The sequence below is a fragment of the Pseudophryne corroboree genome, chromosome 2, assembly GCF_028390025.1.
Source record: "Pseudophryne corroboree isolate aPseCor3 chromosome 2, aPseCor3.hap2, whole genome shotgun sequence".
Taxonomy (NCBI): domain Eukaryota; kingdom Metazoa; phylum Chordata; class Amphibia; order Anura; family Myobatrachidae; genus Pseudophryne; species Pseudophryne corroboree.
Window position 1 is genome coordinate 765,568,575 of NC_086445.1, and position 26,027 is coordinate 765,594,601.

The 26,027-nt window shown below is 46.5% G+C and overlaps 1 protein-coding gene across 2 annotated transcripts in view; it reads right to left on the reverse strand.

Annotated features, from left to right (window-relative positions):
• The window catches only part of CD53 (CD53 molecule), a 114,982-nt gene that overhangs the window by 46,068 nt on the left and 42,887 nt on the right, over nt 1–26,027 (reverse strand). The gene's annotated exons all lie outside the window — the stretch shown is intronic.

Sequence of the window (26,027 nt, forward strand, 5' to 3'; positions counted from 1 at the left end):
ATTTTTGTTAAGTTAAGGCTCATTTCACCACTGTTTCTAAACCTTATTCCCAGGGGCAAACGCAGGATTTAGTCGGGGGGGGGGTTCCGTATGTATGTATGTATATTTATTTATATCAGGGGCAAACGCAGGATTTAGTCGGGGGGGTTTCCGTATGTATGTATATTTATTTATATATGTACACACATATATAGATAGCACACAAATTCATACATACATACACAAGCACACAAACACACGTACTTGCATAAATACATGCCTACAAATACATACAAACACGCAAACTTCATATACAGTATACTGTACATACTGTATATGTTATACATACCAGGCACCAGGGTCTGGGAGGCAGGAGCAGACTGGCAGCAGTCACTGTGAGGATAGAGGGAGCTGCTGTGGCTGTCGCTGAGCATGCACAGCCAGCACCTTCCCCCCCCCCCACCCCTCACCCCCACGCCCGCCCTGACATTCTCTATGCAGCGAGCCAGAGCTGGATTAAGGCTTTGGGGGGCCCGGGGAACTTAAGACAGGTGGGCCCTAAGGCATAAAATTTTAAAAATCATAATACATATATATATATATATATATGAAAAAATAGAGAATAGCGCCTAGGTGTATTCAGTAAGACCCCTAAAGGCAAAGGGATATAATGACTAAATGGTCACACCTAACACTCCTCACATATACGTAAGTGGCAGCTTTAAAACAATATAAAGATAAACATTAAAAAATGAAGTATAAAAAAGCGCCTGGTAGTGTTGGTGACTCACTCCTCGTGAAAAAGATTTGTGATAATAAAACAGATAAATTATAATAAACTTAGCTGCGGGTATTTCTGGTAGATGACTCTTATAGACAGCACATGTAAAGGAGAGATAAAATAAACATAGTGTGTACTGTTTTCAAATTTCCACAGATGTTTTTCAGAATAAACAATTTATAGGAACTGTGCAGGTTCCAATTTTAAAAGGAGAAACTATGTTTAGTTAAAAACAATAGTTTAATGAACACACTCCTGCCAGAACATGCAGGTCACATATATAAATAAAACAGTACACAAAATAAAAGGACATATATAGCAGCTGATTCAAAAATAGAAAGTGCAGGTATTAATCGTACAATATAAAAGAATATAATAGGCTTATCTGTCCACAGGTATGGGTATTGGATTAAAATTCATCCATGAATGCAGGTATCAAACGTACAGAAAGTAAGATAAAAACATGGCTTATCTGTCCACGGATAGGAAGTCAGAAAGGGGTGGGCATCCAGTCCCTGTCCCAACGCGTTTCGTCCTGAAATGAGGACTTCTTCAAGGGGATGACATGTTATGGGAGTCCTGGGGTTTTTATCCTAAGGAATGGGGTCACATGTGAGGAAGTGATCTCACTTCCTGTGAGTTCCTCCGGTTTTTTTAGTGGAGTAAAATGATTCAAAACTAATCTCTTTTATAGTCTGGAGATGGCGAGGATATCTTAGTTAGAGCATAATGAGTTTGTTATAGATATAACAAATGTTTTTAGACTGGAGTTTAACCGAGTGTGGAACGCAAATACGTCACTTCTGGTTCGCGCTGTGGAACGCATCGCGTCACTTCCGTTATCGGTGATGCTCAGTTCAGTTCATAGTATGCTGGGGAGACGGCGCAATGATTAGTAAAGATGCCAAACAAGTTCATTGTCAGTTCATTGTTCAGTAATCTGGTTTCAAATATCGTTGTAACGCGACGTCACTTCCGGCCTGATAAGCAGAAAACGGATATTTCATTTCCGCCGACGTCACATCCTGTTGTTGGAACGCACGGCCATCTTTGATGGATGGATTTCATCTGTAAATGTTGGAACGCAAATATTCATAGACGCTTAAATATATATATATAAAATATTTATGAAATATTCATTTGGTGAGGAATAATCCTTATTAATAGTTCATTTAAAAATAGTGATAATAAATTAATTAATATGGAATAATTGTTGATTTAAAATTAGTGGTAATAAAGTGCCATATAAGTGATAAAGGAAAATAGCCGGGGGGAGGGGGGGGGGGGGGGTTGGGAAAATTGGGGGAGTGGCTAGAAGGTGAGGATGAATTTAAAGAAAAGGAGCAATTTCGAATCCCTCGTTAAATCCTTGGGGTGACATAGTATTCAGCTCGAAGATCCAAAACATCTCTCTTTGTGACAATTTATTCAAGATGTCTCCGCCCCTTTCACCCAAGGTCACATTTTCAATACCTTTAAAGGTGAGGTTATCGGGGTTGGAGTTGTGCATTTCTTCAAAATGTCTATAAATCACGTGCGTTGAAACTTTATTTTTTATGTTTCTTACATGTTCTTGGATGCGTATTTTCAAACATCTTTTAGTTTTTCCGACATATCTCTGACCGCACGTGCATTCCAATAAATAGATCACCATAGTGGAATTGCAATTGATGAACGATTTAATAGTATATTCTTTTGTGTTGTCACTGTTGAAGAAAGTTTTTCTGTTTCTGTGGACTAATTTGCAGATTATGCATTTGCCGCATTTGTAACTTCCATGGCATTTCAATGTCGACACTGGTTTTGTTGTTTTCAGAAGACTTGGTGCTAGAATTTCCTTCAAGTTAGTAGTTTTCCTATATACAATATGTGGTTGAGAGGGAAGAATGTCTTTGAGGATAGGATCCATCATAAGGATGTTCCAATGTTTGCTCAATGATTGTTTAATGGCTGTTTCATGACAACTGTATGTTGTGACAAAAGGGATGGATGGCCGTTGAAGCACCTGATTATTTTTAGTTTGAGAATTCTGTATTGAATTTTTCTTAGTTTTTTCCAGGGCTTTTGAGATGATTTCTTCTGGATATTCCCTTTCAGCAAATCTCTTGGCATACAGCTGTAGTTGGTGGTCCTCATCTTCCCTCTGGCTGCAGTTTCTTTTAATCCGATAAAATTGTGAATATGGAATGTTTTGTTTCCAATTTTTTTGGTGACAGCTTTTGAAGTGTAGGTAGCTATTCGTGTCAACCTTTTTTATGAAGTTACACGTGATGATTTTAGTTTCTTTTGATGATAATATTAGATCCAGGAATTCGATTTTCTCTTTGTTATGCTTTTCTGTAAATTTCAGATTAAATTGGTTAGCTGATATCTTCTGAAAAAAGTCCAGGAATGAGGAGTCTGTTCCTTCCCAGATGATCAGTATATCATCGATATACCTTTTGTAGATCACCAACTGGTCGACAAATGCATTTTTCGTGAAGATGTTCTCTTCTTCCCAGCTGCCCATTAAAAGGTTGGCAAAGCTGGGGGCAAAAATAGTCCCCATGGCTGTTCCACGTGTTTGTAGGTAAAAGGACTCTTTGAATTTAAAATAATTGTGACTCAGAATAAATCTGATAAAATCACAAATAGCTTTTTTGTGTGTCGTACTTAAACTAGTATCCCTGTCCAGGAATTTTTTGCAAGCAGTAATTCCAGTTTCGTGTACAATACATGTGTACAGACTTTCTACGTCAATCGTCACCCACAAGTAAGTATCTTTCCAGATGATATTTTTTGTAGTTTCCAGTACACTGTTGGTGTCCTTTAGATAGGAAGGTAATTCAATTACATATTTTTTCAAGAAGAGGTCAATGTATTCCGATAAATGTGAGGTTAGGGAGTCAATGCCCGCGATAATTGGTCTGCCCGGGGGATTTGTCATGTTTTTATGTATCTTGGGAAGATAATAAAAAATTGGAATAATTGGGGATGTTATCATCAAAAACTGGTACTCTTCTTTTTCCAGGACAGAGCAATGTAGATAATGTATCAACAAGATTCTCAAATCCTCAGTGTACTGTTGTGTGGGGTCTTGAAGTAATTGTTTATAGGAGTTGATGTCACTTAGAAGACGAATAGCTTCTTTCTCATACGCTGATCTGTCTAAAATGACCACTCCTCCTCCTTTATCGGCCTGCTTGATCACAATTTCAGGATTTGTCTTCAGGTTTTTCAGGGCTTGCTTCTCATGATTCTTCAAATTGTTCTGTTTTATAGGTGGAAGGTCTTGCTCACATAAGTCTTTCTTCACTAGATCTTGGAATATGGCAATATGGTGTCCTTTGGATTCTAGCGGATAATATTTTGATTTTCTTTTTAAGCCTGATTTTGATTCAGGGATAGGATTTTTGTCGTTTTCCTTTTTGGCAAAGTGTCTTTTCAGTGTGAGGTTTCTAGTAAATTTATTAAGGTCTATAACATGACAAATCCCCCGGGCAGACCAATTATCGCGGGCATTGACTCCCTAACCTCACATTTATCGGAATACATTGACCTCTTCTTGAAAAAATATGTAATTGAATTACCTTCCTATCTAAAGGACACCAACAGTGTACTGGAAACTACAAAAAATATCATCTGGAAAGATACTTACTTGTGGGTGACGATTGACGTAGAAAGTCTGTACACATGTATTGTACACGAAACTGGAATTACTGCTTGCAAAAAATTCCTGGACAGGGATACTAGTTTAAGTACGACACACAAAAAAGCTATTTGTGATTTTATCAGATTTATTCTGAGTCACAATTATTTTAAATTCAAAGAGTCCTTTTACCTACAAACACGTGGAACAGCCATGGGGACTATTTTTGCCCCCAGCTTTGCCAACCTTTTAATGGGCAGCTGGGAAGAAGAGAACATCTTCACGAAAAATGCATTTGTCGACCAGTTGGTGATCTACAAAAGGTATATCGATGATATACTGATCATCTGGGAAGGAACAGACTCCTCATTCCTGGACTTTTTTCAGAAGATATCAGCTAACCAATTTAATCTGAAATTTACAGAAAAGCATAACAAAGAGAAAATCGAATTCCTGGATCTAATATTATCATCAAAAGAAACTAAAATCATCACGTGTAACTTCATAAAAAAGGTTGACACGAATAGCTACCTACACTTCAAAAGCTGTCACCAAAAAAATTGGAAACAAAACATTCCATATTCACAATTTTATCGGATTAAAAGAAACTGCAGCCAGAGGGAAGATGAGGACCACCAACTACAGCTGTATGCCAAGAGATTTGCTGAAAGGGAATATCCAGAAGAAATCATCTCAAAAGCCCTGGAAAAAACTAAGAAAAATTCAATACAGAATTCTCAAACTAAAAATAATCAGGTGCTTCAACGGCCATCCATCCCTTTTGTCACAACATACAGTTGTCATGAAACAGCCATTAAACAATCATTGAGCAAACATTGGAACATCCTTATGATGGATCCTATCCTCAAAGACATTCTTCCCTCTCAACCACATATTGTATATAGGAAAACTACTAACTTGAAGGAAATTCTAGCACCAAGTCTTCTGAAAACAACAAAACCAGTGTCGACATTGAAATGCCATGGAAGTTACAAATGCGGCAAATGCATAATCTGCAAATTAGTCCACAGAAACAGAAAAACTTTCTTCAACAGTGACAACACAAAAGAATATACTATTAAATCGTTCATCAATTGCAATTCCACTATGGTGATCTATTTATTGGAATGCACGTGCGGTCAGAGATATGTCGGAAAAACTAAAAGATGTTTGAAAATACGCATCCAAGAACATGTAAGAAACATAAAAAATAAAGTTTCAACGCACGTGATTTATAGACATTTTGAAGAAATGCACAACTCCAACCCCGATAACCTCACCTTTAAAGGTATTGAAAATGTGACCTTGGGTGAAAGGGGCGGAGACATCTTGAATAAATTGTCACAAAGAGAGATGTTTTGGATCTTCGAGCTGAATACTATGTCACCCCAAGGATTTAACGAGGGATTCGAAATTGCTCCTTTTCTTTAAATTCATCCTCACCTTCTAGCCACTCCCCCAATTTTCCCAACCCCCCCCCCCCCCCTCCCCCCGGCTATTTTCCTTTATCACTTATATGGCACTTTATTACCACTAATTTTAAATCAACAATTATTCCATATTAATTAATTTATTATCACTATTTTTAAATGAACTATTAATAAGGATTATTCCTCACCAAATGAATATTTCATAAATATTTTATATATATATATTTAAGCGTCTATGAATATTTGCGTTCCAACATTTACAGATGAAATCCATCCATCAAAGATGGCCGTGCGTTCCAACAACAGGATGTGACGTCGGCGGAAATGAAATATCCGTTTTCTGCTTATCAGGCCGGAAGTGACGTCGCGTTACAACGATATTTGAAACCAGATTACTGAACAATGAACTGACAATGAACTTGTTTGGCATCTTTACTAATCATTGCGCCGTCTCCCCAGCATACTATGAACTGAACTGAGCATCACCGATAACGGAAGTGACGCGATGCGTTCCACAGCGCGAACCAGAAGTGACGTATTTGCGTTCCACACTCGGTTAAACTCCAGTCTAAAAACATTTGTTATATCTATAACAAACTCATTATGCTCTAACTAAGATATCCTCGCCATCTCCAGACTATAAAAGAGATTAGTTTTGAATCATTTTACTCCACTAAAAAAACCGGAGGAACTCACAGGAAGTGAGATCACTTCCTCACATGTGACCCCATTCCTTAGGATAAAAACCCCAGGACTCCCATAACATGTCATCCCCTTGAAGAAGTCCTCATTTCAGGACGAAACGCGTTGGGACAGGGACTGGATGCCCACCCCTTTCTGACTTCCTATCCGTGGACAGATAAGCCATGTTTTTATCTTACTTTCTGTACGTTTGATACCTGCATTCATGGATGAATTTTAATCCAATACCCATACCTGTGGACAGATAAGCCTATTATATTCTTTTATATTGTACGATTAATACCTGCACTTTCTATTTTTGAATCAGCTGCTATATATGTCCTTTTATTTTGTGTACTGTTTTATTTATATATGTGACCTGCATGTTCTGGCAGGAGTGTGTTCATTAAACTATTGTTTTTAACTAAACATAGTTTCTCCTTTTAAAATTGGAACCTGCACAGTTCCTATAAATTGTTTATTCTGAAAAACATCTGTGGAAATTTGAAAACAGTACACACTATGTTTATTTTATCTCTCCTTTACATGTGCTGTCTATAAGAGTCATCTACCAGAAATACCCGCAGCTAAGTTTATTATAATTTATCTGTTTTATTATCACAAATCTTTTTCACGAGGAGTGAGTCACCAACACTACCAGGCGCTTTTTTATACTTCATTTTTTAATATATATATATATATATATATATATATATATTTACACACACGTACGAGATACACACTGTATCATTTGATCTAAGGAATATTGGGTAATTTGGATTAAAAAAAAGTATACATATATATATATATCTCCTATATATTTGCCTTAATCTGTGACTCTGTGCTCGTAACGCTGGGCGGAGTCACAGAGCTGGGCGGAGTCACCTGCTTCTGCTGCAGAGAGCTACCCCATACCCAGTGCCAGCAGCAGTCAGGTGCAAGTCCCTACCTTACAGTATAGGAGGTGAGGATGGCCACTAGCTGCCGGCTGCTGTGCCTGTCCCCCCCCCCAATCACCTGTGACAGCGGGCTGTGTGCTGTGCAGTGCGGATCCCGAAAAGGGGGCGGAGCTACGGCGTCACGAGGGGCGGAGCTACACGGAATCGAGGGGCGGAGCTACACGGGACCAGACAGCTGAACAGTGGTGGAATCAGCATTGCAGTGACGGCCAGCCAGACTTGGTAAGTGGAGGGTGAGAGAGAAATGTGTGTGTGTGCAGAGCCGGATTAAGGGGGGGGCCCGGGGGATACGTACCCCGGGCCCCCCTTTCCAAAAGGGCCCCCTGCTACACCGCAGATCGGATTTCTCTTCCGATCCGATCTGCGGTGCTGTGCTCCGCTCCCCGGCTCCCTTAGAACAGATTGACATGCGGACGAGCGTCCGCATGTCAATCTGCGGTCTCCTCTCCCTCCCTGCTGTGTTGGAGGGACACGGACCGCATCGCGCGTCTCTCCTGTGTCCCTCCCTGGCTCTCCCCCGGCCGGTCTAAGGAAGTGCCGTTCGTGAGCTCTGATTGGCTCACGAACCGGCACTTCCTGTATTAGACCAGCGGGGGAGAGCCAGGGAGGGACACAGGAGAGACGCGCGATGCGGTCCGTGTCCCTAGTGCCCTAGGCCCTCATTCCGAGTTGATCGCTCGCAAGGCGAATTTAGCAGAGTTGCTCACGCTAAGCCTACGCCTACTGGGAGTGTATCTTAGCTTCTTAAAATTGCGACCGATGTATTCGCAATATTGCGATTACAAACTACTTAGCAGTTTCAGAGTAGCTTCAGACTTACTCGGTATCTGCGATCAGTTCAGTGCTTGTCGTTCCTGGTTTGACGTCATAAACACACCCAGCGTTCGCCCAGACACTCCCCCGTTTCTCCGGCCACTCCTGCGTTTTTTCCGGAAACGGTAGCGTTTTTATCCACACGCCCCTAAAACGCCGTGTTTCCGCCCAGTAACACCCATTTCCTGTCAATCACACTACGATCGCCGGAGCGAAGAAAAAGCCGTGAGTAAAAATACTATCTTCATAGCAAAATTACTTGGCGCAGTCGCAGTGCGAACATTGCGCATGCGTACTAAGCAGAAAAACGCTGCGATGCGAAGAAAAATACCGAGCGAACGACTCGGAATGAGGGCCACTATCTTCATGGTAAAATTACTTGGCGCAGTCGCAGTGCGATTATTGCGCATGCGTACTAAGCGGAATTTCACTGCGATGCGATGAAAATTACCGAGCGAACGACTCGGAATGAGGGCCATAGTGTGTGTGTGTGTGTGTGTGTGTGTGTGTGTGTATATGGTGGGGTGTGTGTGTTTGTATATATGTGTGAATTGTGTGTGTGTGAGGTATGTCTGTGTGTGCGCACTTTATGGACGCCACTGCTGAGGGGGCCATTACATGCAAGGACGCTACTAATATAGGGGGGGCATTACGTATAAGGACGCTACTACTATAGGGGGGGCATTACGTATAAGGACGCTACTACTATAGGGGGGGCATTACGTATAAGGACGCTACTACTATGGGGGGGCATTACGTATAAGGACGCTACTACTATAGGGGGGGCATTACGTATAAGGACGCTACTACTATGGGGGGCATTACGTATAAGGACGCTACTACTATGGGGGGGGCATTACGTATAAGGACGCTACTACTATAGTGGGACATTACGTATAAGGACGCTACTACTATAGGGGGGGCATTATGTATAAGGAGGCTACTAATACTGGGGGGCATTACATATAAGGACGCTACTACTGGGGGGGGCATTATGTATAAGGACTCTATTACTTCTGGGGGGCATTATGTATAAGGACGGTGCTACTACTACTGGGAGGGCATTACATGTAAGGATGCTACTACTACTGGGGGGGCATTATGTATAAGGACGGTACTACTACTGGGGGCACATTATGTATAAGGATGCTACTACTACAGGGGTGGCATTACGTATAAGGACGCTACTATTACTGTTGGGGGGCATTACATATAACTGCTACTACTACTGGGGGGCATTACGTATAAGGACGCTACTACTACGGGTGGGGCATTACGTATAAGGATGCTACTATTACTGTTGTGGGGCATTACATATAACTGCTACTACTGCTGGGGGGGCATTATGTATAAGGACACTACTACTATTGGGGGGGCATTATGTATTAGGACGCTACTACTACTGGGGGGGCATTATGTATAAGGATGCTACTACTACTGGGGGGGCATTATGTATAAGAATGCTACTACTACTGGGGGGGCATTATGTATAAGGACGCTACTATTACTGTTGGGGAGCATTGCATATAACTGCTACTACTACTGGGGGGGCATTATGTATAAGGACACTACTACTATTGGGGGGGCATTACGTATATGGACGCTACTACTACGGGTGGGGCATTACGTATAAGGACGCTACTACTACGGGTGGGGCATTACGTATAAGATGAATAAGATTGTGCTACATTGTGGCGTAATTTTAAATGGGGGTACTATTGTGTGGCCATGCCCCTTAGTTGTGAGACCACACCACTTTTCCCGATGCACAACAAAGGAATATGGGAGGGCGCAAAATTCATAGTTTGCAGGGGGGCGCCGAACACCCTAGCACCGGCCCTGGCCACCAGTAGCAAAAGTACACCACGGCCACTGACACTATCTGCAGGGAGGGGAACAGCGCTGATATGGAGGGTACTTGCAGGCAGCGAGTCGCCGCCCGCAGCTCCTCTCCCACCTACACACCATACCTGCCGCCTGACACCCACACCCCAGGGAGTGGGCGCTAGCTCAGGCACCGCTAGATCAGCATCTGCAGCATACAGACAAGGGCTGCCATGCTCAGCGGCAAACGGTGCGGAGCATGTGCAGCGGGACAGCGCCAGGACGGGACACGCACTAATCAACATTGCTGCTGGGCCGGAGCTCCCTCCGTCTGCAGCCTAAGGACGCGCGCTGCACCTCTCCAGGGAAACACCATGCCTACCCGCCCACAGGGCTCCGGACGCATACCTATGCTCCGCGATCACAGCAGCTGACGCTGCCATGCAGGATGGAGGAATGACGCCCGTCAGACGGGGCGGACAGTGTGCGGCGGAACGGGGCCAGGAAGGAATGCTGACCACGACCCATTGCTGCTGGGTCTGAGCTCACTCCCTCTGCAGTCACCATCTCACAGCAGCAGCAGTTGGAGGTTAGTGGCCACCACGACCCGCACATCCTTACCTCACACATACCTCACATATACCTCACATACCTCACACATGAGAGCAAAGGTACACACACTGTGACATCACACCTGTAGCCCACCCCTATATCTGCTAAGTACTCCCTATGCCCTGTCACCCTCATCCTGCTCTCTAACTGCCTGTCTGTGTACTGGCCTTCACCCCTCTCACACCATCACCAACCCTCACTAACTACCACAGAGACTATGTGCACTGATATCTGCCCCTCCACCACCTGCAGCGCCCCTGGACCCCTCCCCATCCCCCGCACCTGCCCCTCCACCACCCGTGGCACCCCCACCCACTGCACCTTCGGACCCCCTACCCCACCCGCAGTGTCTTCCAAACCCCTCCCCCATCTACAGCAGCCCCTCCCCCATCTGCCACACCCCGCATCTGGCTCTCCCCCGCCCGCTGCACCTTTGGATCCCCTACCCCACCCACGCAGCAGGTCCTTCCCAATCCGCATCGCCTACACCATTCGCAACAGCACCGCACCCGCCACTCCCCCACCCACGTTACCCCTGCATCCACCCCTCCCCCACCCACCGCGCCCCCTGGACACCTCCCCCATCCACTGCACACCCGCACCCACCCCTTCCCTATCTGCAGCGCCTTCGGAACCCCTCCTCCATCCGCAACAGCCCTGCAGCTGCCATCCCCCACCTGCGACACCCCTGCTCCTACCCCACCCACAGCGCCTTCATACCCCCTCCCACATCCGCAGTCCCCACTCCCCAAACCCCTTCCTGTTGCAAGGGACTACGCCCCCTTCACCATCAGACGCCCTATCATTGTGCAGTATTCAAACACTAACAAAACTAGGAATGCAGGTAATACTCCATATATTGAACCCCAGAAAGGCGTGCAGGGGTTAAGGGGGCATAGCCCCTTCCGACGGTGTGAAGAGCGCCCGTAGGGCGCGATGAAGCACCTAGTATATATATATATATATATACACACACACACACACACACACACACACACACACACACACACACTGTATGATATTAGTCCGGCACTCAACTTACTTCAATGGTAATTGCCCCATTGCCTTCAGTATAAAGGTCCATACACATTAGACAATGTCGCTCTGTGAGCGACATCGTCTAATGTCTCCCCCTCCCCTCCCGGGCCGGCCGGTCGGCAGCCGACTGTACACACTGAGCGATATGACCGCTCATATCGCTCAGTGACGTCACGCCCCCGCCAGCCCTCCATGAAGGTCGTGGACGACAGTCCACATCCTTCATGCATGCCCTACCGACAGCGACGATCGTTGCCGACCCACGGGGCAGTGCATCGGTCGTCGCTGGCGGCATACACACTTGACGATAAAATGAGCGACGTTGATCAAGGAGGGGGAAAATGAGCGACGTCGCTCATTTTATCGTTAAGTGTGTATGGACCTTAAGAGAGCTATAAACATGAAGGATGCTGTAAAAACTAGAGACTTGTGATGGAGAAACTTATTTAAAAAAATCGTCACATCAACATACCAACATTTCAGGTCCCATAGCCAGGTGTGGATAAAGGGGCCATGGGCCCCCGAAACATTGGTATTTTGATGTGACGATTTTTTAAATATATTTTTCCATAACAAGTCTCTAAGTTCCACAGCATCCTTCCTCTATCTATCTATCTATCTATCTATCTATCTATCTATCTATCTATCTATCTATCTATCTATCTATCTATCTATCTATCTATCTATCTATCTATCCACACACACAAGTGTGAAGGCAGGGATTCCTTTAACAAAATAACTCAAACAATTCTGACAATCCCCCCCTTTCACACACACTCCCCCATAGCATCGCGTTTAACCTTTACCTGCCTGGAATCCTAGGATTGGGAGGAGCGGGAGCAGGAGAGAGCGCACATGAGGAGAGCTGGAACAGGAGAGACGGCAAGATGCTGTACAGGAGGAGCGTACAGCACATTATCTTTACGTAACATGTGGGCGGGTTCTTCTTGTTGGGCAGGGGTAGGTGGAGCACAGCGCTGGGGGCTGTGAGTAGCAGCTGTCAGTGGGGAGCACAGCCCTGTGCCGCAGATCGGTCCGCAGAGCACCACCGTTAACCCGGCTCTGCAGAGAGATACTGTAGTTCCGCGGTCGCGAATGCGGTCGCGATCGCGGCTTTTACTGAGACGGAGACACTGCTGTCTCCGTCTCAAAAACAAAAAGTCTGTCTCATCAGGGGGGGTTTCCAGGTACTCGGAAACCCCCCCTGCGTGCGCCACTGATTCCCCACCCTGTGCCTCTTATCCTACACCTCCCACTGTGCCTCAGCTTCCCCTTGTCTTTTAGCCTTTCCCTGCTCCTGTGGCTGAGCCTCCCCATGTCTCTGCTGTGGAACATCATGATGTCACGTAAACTGTGCTTTATAGGGTTCCTTGGGGGCCTGGTACAGTACAGTATTTACAGTCATTTTATCTTTTTTCCCATAAAACAGGTACCGGACAAATTCTAGTGCCTATTACAGTGACAATAAATATTTGATCACCCCTGCAAGCGTCTATTTTTATTTTTGAGATTTACGGGCATTGCATAGGAGTCTTGATCACCCCTGCAAGCGTCTATTTTTATTTTTGAGATTTACGGGCATTGCATAGGAGTCACTTTATAAGCGGGACATAAGGGGCACTCCTGGGGACATAAAGGGCACTACTACTGGGGGCATTTCTTTTATGGGCTCTACTGTACATAAGGGACACTAACAGTACAGTGGCCATAGCATAAGGGGCAATACTACTGTGGGCATTGTATAAGGGGCGGTACTGCTGTGGGCATTCTGTGTATTAGGGGTGCTACTGCTGTGGGCTTTGTGTATGAGGGGCACTAATGTGTGTCATAACATGAATAAGGGACACCCCTACAGTACAGTATGTGGTGGAATGTGAATAAGATTGTGCTACTGTGCATCATAATTTTAATTGGGTATACTATATATATTGGGCCATGCACCTTGATTTTTGACCAGGGCGCTATGGCCCGGACAACCTGACTAGGGGTACAGTCATAATAATGTTATTTTACATGCATACTGTTCATAAACTTTGATAAAGTGCTATACAGTATACTGTACAGTACTCAACCTGTCTTACTGTTCTAATACTGTACATTGTTTTTTATTTTCACAGACCAACTCCGGCGATTGGTCCTTATACTGAGGGCGGTAGTCCAACAAATGTTTGTTTATATTTTACGTTGCTTATAAAAAAAAAAAGATTTTTTGTTTTTTTCCTTCCAGTTTTTTTATTAAAGTTTTTATATAATTTACAGTTATTTTGTGTTATTATAATTTGTGTTAGTTTCCACCTTAGTACACTAAGGGGGGTATTCAATGCCGGACAAGGGGGCCAGAAGGTTCTGAAAATGGGACTTTTCGCAAGTTTTATAGGAGAAGTTGCTTTCTCGTATTCAACGGTTTCCCGCGATGCTTGCCCCCCACCCTCCCGGCGAGGCAAAAACGGCATGTCATTTATAACATACAGTATTGTATGGCTGTCCCTCCCCCCAGTCAAACACCATTTCTGCACACACTACATTTCTAAACAATAGCGAAGAGTTAATCCACTTTACTCTGAATACACATTAAACTGCTGCTAAATGAACAGTAGTGTCTGCAGAAACAGGTTTTGACTGGGGGCAGGGATAGCCATATTGTAAAGGACATTTCTTAAAGCAACCAAAAAGGTTACTGCATATGGAGTTTGTTCATGAATGCACCACTTCGGATACAGCATACTGTACAGTATGTCATACAGTATCTCACAGTATACTCATTATTAGGCTCACTCAGATACTGTATGTTTCGGAACGCCTGTATTTCTCTAACATCCTAGAGGATGCTGCTGGCAAGTCTCCCTGCTTTGTGGGACTTAAGGGGGGTACTCACGGAGCGATCACTTAGATTTGACTAGATTGCTTAGATTTTACGCATGATCGCTCCGTGTGTACCTCCCACTTCGATAGCGATGCGCAGCTCTGCGCATCGCTATCGCTGGTGCTAGATTGGCCTGCATGCTAGATCTCGCTGCCCTGCTTAGCGTGGCTAGCAATTGTGGGGCATCCGCGAAGCCACGCCCCTTTTCATAGGCCCTATCCCCTTTTCGGGAGCACGCGGGTTCGCCACGCATGTGTCCCTCCTTAGAACATAAGAAAGTTGGGAGGTATGAAGTAGGAACCAACTTCTCATTAAGTTCCATGGCTCTGCTTTCGCTGACAGGACACCATTAGCTCCTGAGGGTACTGAACATAGCCCAAGCCTGGCCAGTGCTCACTCTCGCAGCACTGCCGCCACCCCCTAACAGAGCCAGAAGTCAGAAGAGTGGTGAGTATTCATCACTGGAGACCTTTCATATGCTGACCTGTCATGTCGACCATTTTCATGTGTCAACCATGAGTCCATGTCGACCATGTCACTGTCGACCAATAGTGGTCGACCTAATGACCTAATGACTGTCGACCTTAACATGGTCGCCATCCAAATGGATTCCTCCGGGCACAATTTCTAAACTGACGTCTGGAGGAGGGGCATAGAGGGAGGGGCCAGCCCACACGTTTAAAGTCATTTAGTGCCGATGGCTCCTACAGACCTGTCTATACCCCATGGTACTAAATGGACCCCAGCATCCTCTAGGACATTAGAGAAATGTACATTACTTAAATACAGTAGTAATAATGTGCAGTACTGGACTGTACTTACTCCTCAGGGACAGCCGCAGTAATTCCAGTTTCCTGGGCTCCCTGGTGACCAGATTACTCCACTTCCTCTGGAGTGACCTGAGGCTGCAGGACTGGCCATATTTTGCTCGGATCTCAAGGCGAGCTTTATTGTAAGCCCGCCGCTTCTCCGAGTTCGTAGTAAATGGCCGGTCCCGCCACCTAAGCAGGATCAGAAGCTCCCCTCTAACGTAGCGTCTCCCTGCCATTTTTGCCTGATGTACAGTAAGACGCCGGATGCAGTCCACAAACCGTGGATTGAATCTGTAGCCCACAATGCGTGCAAACTGAATTTGCTTCCCCACCGCCTGCAATGTGGTATACCCATAACGGATTTTATCCGGTGTCTGTGTACAAAACATAATGGAGCCCAGCGGGAAAGAAAAAACAGACCAAACAAGTGTATTTCTTTAAAAAAAAAATATATAAAAATAAATTCACCAGAAAAAAAATAATAATTCTGGTCTCAACAGGATTCAAACACGGGATGCACGCATTGCAAGCGGACACTGTAACCATTATGCCAGTGCTGACCATGTTATGAGTTGGTACTCCAGGTAAATATATGATGTGTTTTGATGTGTTGTACTATTAACGGATTTTGTCCGGTGTCTGTGTACAAACCATAATGGAGCCTTCCAAGATGTCACATTAATGACATAGGGCCATATGCAATTGCGGTCGAATTGGCGAAAAAGTCGAAAAACTGGACTTTTTCGCCAACAAAAAAAAATTTGTCAATGCAATTCAGTACTTTTCGCCAAAAAAACGGACTTTCCAAATTCGACTTTTGTCAAATTCGACATTTCTGCAATGGTACAAATGCGGCATTTCGACAAAAATATATTCAATTGAAGTTTGTAAATTCGACAACAGTGCTTTTAGACAGTAAATTCGTCATTTTCAATCTGCCACACTTTGCTGGCGGAATCTAATAAAATAATTTTAAAACATGTTTTTTTTTTGTGTTTTTTTATTTGGTAATAGCATATCTACTGTATTTATATTAGAAGGGATTAGGTACTTGGTTTGCCTATTTAGGAGGCACAAGTATTATTTATATATTTTTAAAAGTATTATTATTATTATTATTATTTTTTAATGGAATGGGAAAAGTCAGAAAAATAAAAATGCGTGGGGTCCCCCCTCCTAAGCATAACCAGCCTCGGGCTCTTCAAGCCGGTCCTGGTTCTAAAAATCTGGGGGGAAAATGGACAGGGGATCCCCCGTATTTTTAAAACCAGCACCGGGCTCTGCGCCTGGTGCTGGTGCAAAAAATGCGGGGGACAAAAAGAGTAGGGGTCCCCCGTATTTTTTACACCAGTATCGGGCTCCACTAGCTGGACAGATAATGCCACAGCCGGGGGTCACTTTTATACAGTGCCCTGCGGCCGTGGCATTAAATATCCAACTAGTCACCCCTGGCTGGGGTACCCTGGGGGAGTGGGGACCCCTTCAATCAAGGGGTCCCCCCCCCAGCCACCCAAGGGCCAGGGGTGAAGCCCGAGGCTGTCCCCCCCATCCAAGGGCTGCGGATGGGGGGCTGATAGCCTTGAGAAAATAGTAAGAATATTGTTTTTTCCAGTAGTACTACAAGTCCCAGCAAGCCTCCCCCGCAAGCTGGTACTTGGAGAACCACAAGTACCAGCATGCGGGAGAAAAACGGGCCTGCTGGTACCTGTAGTTCTACTGGGAAAAAAATACCCAAATAAAAACAGGACACAGACACCGTGAAAGTAAAAGTTTATTGCACACATGTCGACACACACATACTTACCTATGTTGACACGCCGACTGGCACGTCTCCAAGTCTCCGACGATCCGGGGTACCTGTGAAAAAAATTATACTCACCTGATCCAGTGTCCGGGAGATAATCCACGTACTTGGCAAAAAAATAAAACGAACACCCGGACCAGCGGACTGAAAGGGGTCCCATGTTTACACATGGGACCCCTTTCCCCGAATGCCGGGACCCCACGTGACTGCTGTCACAGAGGGTCTCTTCAGCCAATCAGGAAGTGCCACGTCGTAGCACTCACCTGATTGGCTTTGTGCGTCTGAGCTGTCAGACAGCGCATCGCACAGCTCCCTCCATTACTTTCAATGGTGGGAACTTTGCCGTTACCGGTGGGGTTACCCGCGGTCAGCGGCTTGCCGCGGGTAACCCCACCGCTGACTGCAAAGTTCCCACCATTGAAAGTAATGGAGGGAGCTGTGCGATGCGCTGTCTGACAGCTCAGACGCACAAAGCCAATCAGGTGAGTGCTACGACGTGGCACTTCCTGATTGGCTGAAGAGACCCTCTGTGACAGCAGTCACGTGGGGTCCCGGCATTCGGGGAAAGGGGTACCATGTGTAAACATGGGACCCCTTTCAGTCCGCTGGTCCGGGTGTTCGTTTTATTTTTTTGCCAAGTACGTGGATTATCTCCCGGACACTGGATCAGGTGGTATAATTTTTTCCACAGGTACCCCGGATCGTCGGAGATGAGACGTGCCAGTCGGCGTGTCAACATAGGTAAGTATGTGTGTGTCGACATGTGTGAAATAAACTTTTACTGTCACGGTGTGTGTCTCCTGTTTTTATCTGGGTATTTTTTTTCCAGTAGAACTACAGGTACCAGCGGGTCCGGTTTTCTCCTGCATGCTGGTACTTGTGGTTCTCCAAGTACCAGCTTGCGGGGGAGGCTTGCTGGGACTTGTAGTACTACTGGAAAAAACAATATTCTTTCACATTTCTCAAGGCTATCAGCCCCCCATCCGCAGCCCTTCGATGGGGGGGGGGACAGCCTCGGGCTTCACCCCTGGCCCTTGGGTGGCTGGGGGGGGGACCCCTTGATTGAAAGGGTCCCCACTCCCCCAGGGTACCCCAGCCAGGGGTGACTAGTTGGATATTTAATGCCACGGCACCAGGGCACTGTATAAAAGTGACCCCCGGCTGTGGCATTATCTGTCCAGCTAGTGGAGCCCGATGCTGGTGTAAAAAATACGGGGGACCCCTACTCATTTTGTCCCCCATATTTTTTGCACCAGCACCAGGCGCAGAGCTCGGTGCTGGTTTTAAAAATACGGGGGATCCCCTGTCCGTTTTCCCCCAGGATTTTTGAACCAGGACCGGCTCGAAGAGCCCGAGGCTGGTTATGCTTAGGAGGGGGGACCCCACGCATTTTTTTTCTGACTTTTCCCATTCCATTAAAAATGACATTAAGAATCCTCACAAAAAAATAATTCTGGTCCCGCTAGGATTCGAACCCGTCAGCCAATCAGCAGGTAGCGCTACGAAGGGTCCGTTGGCTATTTGAGGCATTCGCCATAGAGTTTAGGAAAAACGACATCTGGTGGACAGAAAGTAGAATGCATGTTACAATTATAACGTGACGTCACATTTACAACGCAACTTATAACGGGAGTTATAGCGCAAGGAGCTGGCGCGAGTTGCATGGCGCCCGCTATGCGGTACGCAGCAACGATATATCAGGACATATCTGTATCTGGAGGACTTGCTGATTCTGGCGAACTCCCAAGATGTCCTCCTCAGTCAACTGGAGATGTTGGTCAACTTCCTTCAAGCCCACGGGTGACTAATCAATTGTAAGAAGTCCTCGCTGGTCCCTGCCCAGAGCATGGTACACCTGGGGGCGCTGCTGTACACACACAGCAAAAGACTGTTTCTGTCTCCGGAGAAGATCCTGAAACTTCAGGACAAGATCAGACGCTTCCTCTCTCGCCAGAGAGTGTTGAAACACTCGGCAATGCAAGTACTAGGCCTCATGGTGTCGGCTTGCGAGGTTGGGGCATGGTGTTGGAGCAACACTCTCTCCAGGGTCGGTGGACCAGGGAGGAATCTCTCTTCCCGATAAACATTCTGGAATTGCGGGCAGTGTTCAATGCGTTGACACTGGCCCTGCCTCTGGTACAGAACAGGCCTAGTCAAGTTCAATCAGACAACGCCACCACGGAGGCATACATAAATCATCAAGGTGGCACGTGAAGCCACATGGCAATGATGGAAGTGTCAAAAATCCTCCAATGGGCGGAACGCCATCTGCCAGCCCTAGCGGCAATGTTCATTTTGGGAGTCCTCAACTGGGAAGCGGACTACCTCAGTCATCAGGACATGCACGCCGGAGAGTGGAGTCTTCACCTCGAAGTCTTTCAACTCCTAGTGGACAAGTGGGGCCTACCAGATGTAGACCTGATGGCGTCTCGACACAATCACAAGGTACGGTATTCGGAGCAAGGACAAGGGATCCTCAAGCAGCGTTCATGGATGCACTGGCAATTCCATGAACTTTTGGCTGCCATACGTGTTCCCTCCAGTGTCACTCCTGCCCAGGGTACTATTGAAGTTCAAACAAGAAGGAGGAATGCTACTTCTAGTCGCTCCAGCATGGCCCAGATGGCAATGGTTCTCAGACCTGCAGGGTCTCTCGATAGAGTGTTCTCTTCTACTTCCTCAATGCCCAGACCTCCTCGTTCAGGGCCCTTGTGTCTACCGGGACCTGGGCAGACTGGCTTTGATGGCGTGGCTCTTGAAGCATCACTCCTGAGAGCCAAAGGATTCTCTGAGGCGGTTATTCAAACTATGTTGAAAGCCCGTAAACCAGCTTCAGCTCAGATTTATTACAGGGTCTGGAATTACTTCATCTGGTGTGCTGCTAAGAATTATGATGCATATACTTTCAAAACTTCCAGTCTTTTGGCTTTTCTTCAACAAGACCTAGACTTGGGCCATCGTCTGTATTCCCTCAAGGTTCATATATCTGCCTTGGTGTGGTTTCAGAAAGAAATTGCATCTCTTCCTGACGTTCACACTTTCACTCAGGGTGTTCTATGGATTCAGCCTCCGTATGTCCCTCCTGTGGCTCCATGGGATCTGTCTGTAGTCTTAAATGCCCTGCAAGAGTCTCCATTTGAACCTCTTGAGTCTGTGGACCTTAAATGCCTTATGCTTAAGGTTGTGTTTCTGTTGGCTATTGCCTCTGCTAGGAGGGTGTCGGACTTAGGCGCTTTGTCCTGTCGTCCGCCCTTACTGATTTTTCACCATGAACTCGCCCAGGTTATTTGCCTAAGGTGGTATCATCATTTCACCTTAACCAGGGGATTGTGGTTCCGGCCTTCATCTCTTCTGGTCTGTCCTCCAAAGAAAGGTCTTTGGATGTGGTACGGGCTCTCCGTATTTATGTGGAAAGGACTGCCTCTGTAGGAGGTCATATTCCCTTTTTATACTTTTATGTTTTCACAAATGTAGCTGGCCTGCGAATAAGCAAACCTTGGCCAGATGGATTAGAATGGTGATTGCACAAGCTTATACGCAGGCTGGACTCCCAGCTCCTGCTGCTATCAAGGCCCATTCTACTGGGTCGGTTGGACCTTCTTGGGTGGCCCACTGTGGCGCATCCGCAGAACAATTGTGCATGGAGGCTACGTGGTCGTCTGTGAACACGTTCATCAGGTTCTATGCCTTTGATTCTTCCGCCTCCCAGGATGCTTCCTTTGAACGCCAGGTTCTTGTGCCCGCTACAGTGCGTCCCCACCCATGAGGAACTGTTTTAGGACATACCCAATGTTATTCCCTCTGGAATACCAGTGTACCCCGCTGCAGAAAATAAGATTTTACTTACCGATAAATCTATTTCTCGTAGTCCGTAGTGGATGCTGGGGACTCCGTCAGGACCATGGGGATTAGCGGCTCCGCAGGAGACAGGGCACAAAAATAAAGCTTTAGGATCAGGTGGTGTGCACTGGCTCCTCCCCCCATGACCCTCCTCCAAGCCTCAGTTAGGATACTGTGCCCGGACGAGCGTACACAATAAGGAAGGATTTTGAATCCCGGGTAAGACTCATACCAGCCACACCAATCACACCGTACAACTTGTGATCTGAACCCAGTTAACAGTATGACAAACGTAGGAGCCTCTGAACAGACGGCTCACAACAATAACAACCCGATTTTTTTGTAACAATAACTATGTACAAGTATTGCAGACAATCCGCACTTGGGATGGGCGCCCAGCATCCACTACGGACTACGAGAAATAGATTTATCGGTAAGTAAAATCTTATTTTCTCTGACGTCCTAGTGGATGCTGGGGACTCCGTCAGGACCATGGGGATTATACCAAAGCTCCCAAACGGGCGGGAGAGTGCGGATGACTCTGCAGCACCGAATGAGAGAACTCCAGGTCCTCTTTAGCCAGGGTATCAAATTTGTAGAATTTTACAAACGTGTTCTCCCCCGACCACGTAGCTGCTCGGCAGAGTTGTAATGCCGAGACCCCTCGGGCAGCCGCCCAGGATGAGCCCACCTTCCTTGTGGAAAGGGCCTTGACAGATTTAGGCTGTGGCAGGCCTGCCACAGAATGTGCAAGTTGAATTGTGCTGCAAATCCAACGAGCAATCGTCTGCTTAGAAGCAGGAGCACCCAGCTTGTTGGGTGCATACAGTATAAACAGCGAGTCAGATTTTCTGACTCCAGCCGTCCTTGAAATATATATTTTCAATGCCCTGACAACGTCCAGCAACTTGGAATCCTCCAAATCGCTAGTAGCCGCAGGCACCACAATAGGCTGGTTCAGGTGAAACGCTGACACCACCTTAGGCAGAAACTGAGGACGCGTCCGCAGTTCTGCCCTGTCCGAATGGAAAATCAGATATGGGCTTTTATACGATAAAGCCGCCAATTCTGACACTCTCCTGGCTGAAGCCAGGGCCTGTAGCATGGTTACTTTCCATGTAAGATATTTCAAATCCACCGATTTGAGTGGCTCAAACCAATGGGATTTGAGAAAATCCAAAACTACATTAAGGTCCCACGGAGCCACTGGGGGCACAACCGGGGGCTGTATATGTAGTACTCCTTTTACAAAAGTCTGGACTTCAGGAACTGAAGCCAATTCTTTCTGGAAGAAAATCGACAGGGCCGAAATTTGAACCTTAATGGACCCCAATTTGAGGCCCATAGACAATCCTGTTTGCAGGAAATGTAGGAATCGACCCAATTGAAATTCCTCCGTGGGGGCCTTCCTGGCCTCACACCACGCAACATATTTTCTCCAAATGCGGTGATAATGTTGTGCAGTCACCTCCTTCCTGGCTTTTACCAGTGTAGGAATGACCTCTTCCGGAATGCCTTTTTCCCTTAGAATTCGGCGTTCAACCGCCATGCCGTCAAACGCAGCCGCGGTAAGTCTTGGAATAGACACGGTCCCTGCTGAAGCAGGTCCCGTCTTAGAGGTAGAGGCCACGGATCTTCCGTGAGCATCTCCTGAAGTTCCGGGTACCAAGTTCTTCTTGGCCAATCCGGAGCCACGAGTATCGTTCTTACTCCCCTTTGCCGTATAATTCTCAGTACTTTTGGTATGAGAGGCAGAGGAGGAAACACATACACTGACTGGAACACCCACGGTGTTACCAGAGCGTCCACAGCTATTGCCTGAGGGTCTCTTGACCTGGCGCAATACCTGTCCAGTTTTTTGTTGAGGCGAGACGCCATCATATCCACCTTTGGTTTTTCCCAACGGTTCACAATCATGTGGAAGACTTCTGGATGAAGTCCCCACTCTCCCGGGTGTAGATCGTGTCTGCTGAGGAAGTCTGCTTCCCAGTTGTCCACTCCCGGAATGAACACTGCTGACAGTGCTATCACATGATCTTCCGCCCAGCGAAGAATCCTTGCAGCTTCTGCCATTGCTCTCCTGCTTCTTGTGCCGCCCTGTCTGTTTACGTGGCCGACTGCCGTGATGTTGTCCGACTGGATCAACACCGGCTGACCCTGAAGCAGGGGTTTTGCCAGGCTTAGAGCATTGTAAATCGCTCTTAGCTCCAGTATATTTATGTGAAGAGACATCTCCAGGCTTGACCATACTCCCTGGAAGTTTCTTCCCTGTGTGACCGCTCCCCAGCCTCTCAGACTGGCATCCGTGGTCACCAGGACCCAGTCCTGTATGCCGAATCTGCGGCCCTCTAACAGATGAGCACTCTGCAACCACCACAGAAGAGACACCCTTGTCCGTGGCGATAAGGTTATCTGCTGATGCATCTGCAGATGCGATCCGGACCATTTGTCCAGCAGATCCCACTGAAAAGTTCTTGCGTGAAATCTGCCGAATGGAATCGCTTCGTAAGAAGCCACCATTTTTCCCAGGACCCTTGTGCAATGATGCACTGACACTTTTCCTGGTTTTAGGAGGTTCCTGACTAGCTCGGATAACTCCCTGGCTTTCTTCTCCGGGAGAAACACCTTTTTCTGGACTGTGTCCAGAATCATCCCTAGGAACAGCAGACGTGTCGTCGGAAACAGCTGCGGTTTTGGAATATTTAGAATCCACCCGTGCTGTCGTAGAACTACTTGAGATAGTGCTACTCCGACCTCCAACTGTTCTCTGGACCTTGCCCTTATCAGGAGATCGTCCATTTTCTTTGAAGAAGAATCATCATTTCGGCCATTACCTTGGTAAGGACCCGGGGTGCCGTGGACAATCCAACCGGCAGCGTCTGAAACTGATAGTGACAGTTCTGTACCACGAACCTGAGGTACCCTTGGTGAGAAGGGCAAATTGGGACATGGAGGTAAGCATCTGTCCCGGGACACCATATAGTCCCCTTTTTCCTGGTTCGCTATCACTGCTCTGAGTGACTCCATCTTGATTTGAACCTTTTTATGTAAGTGTTCAAATATTTCAGATTTAGAATAGGTCTCACCGAGCCGTCTGGCTTCAGTACCACAATATAGTGTGGAATAATACCCCTTTCCTTGTTGTAGGAGGGGTACTTTGATTATCACCTGCTGGGAATACAGCTTGTGAATTGTTTCCACTACTGCCTCCCTGTCGGAGGGAGACGTTGGTAAAGCAGACTTCAGGAACCTGCGAGGGGGAGACGTCTCGAATTTCCAATCTGTACCCCTGGGATACTACTTGTAGGATCCAGGGGTCCACTTGCGAGTGAGCCCACTGCGTGCTGAAACTCTTGAGACGACCCCCCACCGCACCTGAGTCCGCTTGTACGGCCCCAGCGTCATGCTGAGGACTTGGCAGAAGCGGTGGAGGGCTTCTGTTCCTGGGAATGGGCTGCCTGCTGCAGTCTTCTTCCCTTTCCTCTATCCCATGGCAGATATGACTGGCCTTTTGACCGCTTGCCCTTATGGGGACGAAAGGACTGAGGCTGAAAAGACGTTGTCTTTTTCTCCTTTATACGGCAATACTTCCATGTGCCGTTTGGAATCTGCATCACCTGACCACTGTCGTGTCCATAAACAACTTCTGGCAGATATGGACATCGCACTTACTCTTGATGCCAGAGTGCAAATATCCCTCTGTGCATCTCGCATATATAGAAATGCATCCTTTAAATGCTCTATAGTCAATAAAATACTGTCCCTGTCAAGGGTATCAATATTTTCAGTCAGGGAATCCGACCAAGCCACCCCAGCGCTGCACATCCAGGCTGAGGCGATCGCTGGTCGCAGTATAACACCAGTATGTGTGTATATACTTTTTAGGATATTTTCAAGCCTCCTATCAGCTGGCTCCTTGAGGGCGGCCCTATCTGGAGACGGTACCGCCACTTGTTTTGATAAGCGTGTGAGCGCCTTATCCACCCTAAGGGGTGTTTCCCAACGCGCCCTAACTTCTGGCGGGAAAGGGTATACCGCCAATAATTTTCTATCGGGGGAAACCCACGCATCATCACACACTTCATTTAATTTATCTGATTCAGGAAAAACTACAGGTAGTTTTTTCACACTCCACAAAATACCCTTTTTTGTGGTACTTGTAGTATCAGAAATATGTAACACCTCCTTCATTGCCCTTAACAAGTAACGTGTGGCCCTAAAATAAAAATACGTTTGTTTCTTCACCGTCGACACTGGAGTCAGTGTCCGTGTCTGTGTCGACCGACTGAGGTAAAAAGACGTTTTAACGCCCCTGACGGTGTTTTAGACGCCTGGACAGGTACTAATTGGTTTGCCGGCCGTCTCATGTCGTCAACCGACCTTGCAGCGTGTTGACATTATCACGTAATTCCTTAAATAAGCCATCCATTCCGGTGTCGACTCCCTAGAGAGTGACATCACCATTACAGGCAATTGCTCCGCCTCCTCACCAACATCGTCCTCATACATGTCGACACACACGTACCGACACACAGCACACACACAGGGAATGCTCTGATAGAGGACAGGACCCCACTAGCCCTTTGGAGAGACAGAGGGAGAGTTTGCCAGCACACACCAAAACGCTATAATTATACAGGGACAACCTTTATATAAGTGTTTTTCCCTTATAGCATCTTAATATATATAATCATATCGCCAAATAAGTGCCCCCCCTCTCTGTTTTAACCCTGTTTCTGTAGTGCAGTGCAGGGGAGAGCCTGGGAGCCTTCCCACCAGCATTTCTGTGAGGGAAAATGGCGCTGTGTGCTGAGGAGAATAGGCCCCGCCCCCTTTTCGGCGGGCTTCTTCTCCCGTTTTTCTGAGACCTGGCAGGGGTTAAATACATCCATATAGCCCCAGGGGCTATATGTGATGTATCTTTTAGCCAGTATAGGTATTTCATTGCTGCCCAGGGCGCCCC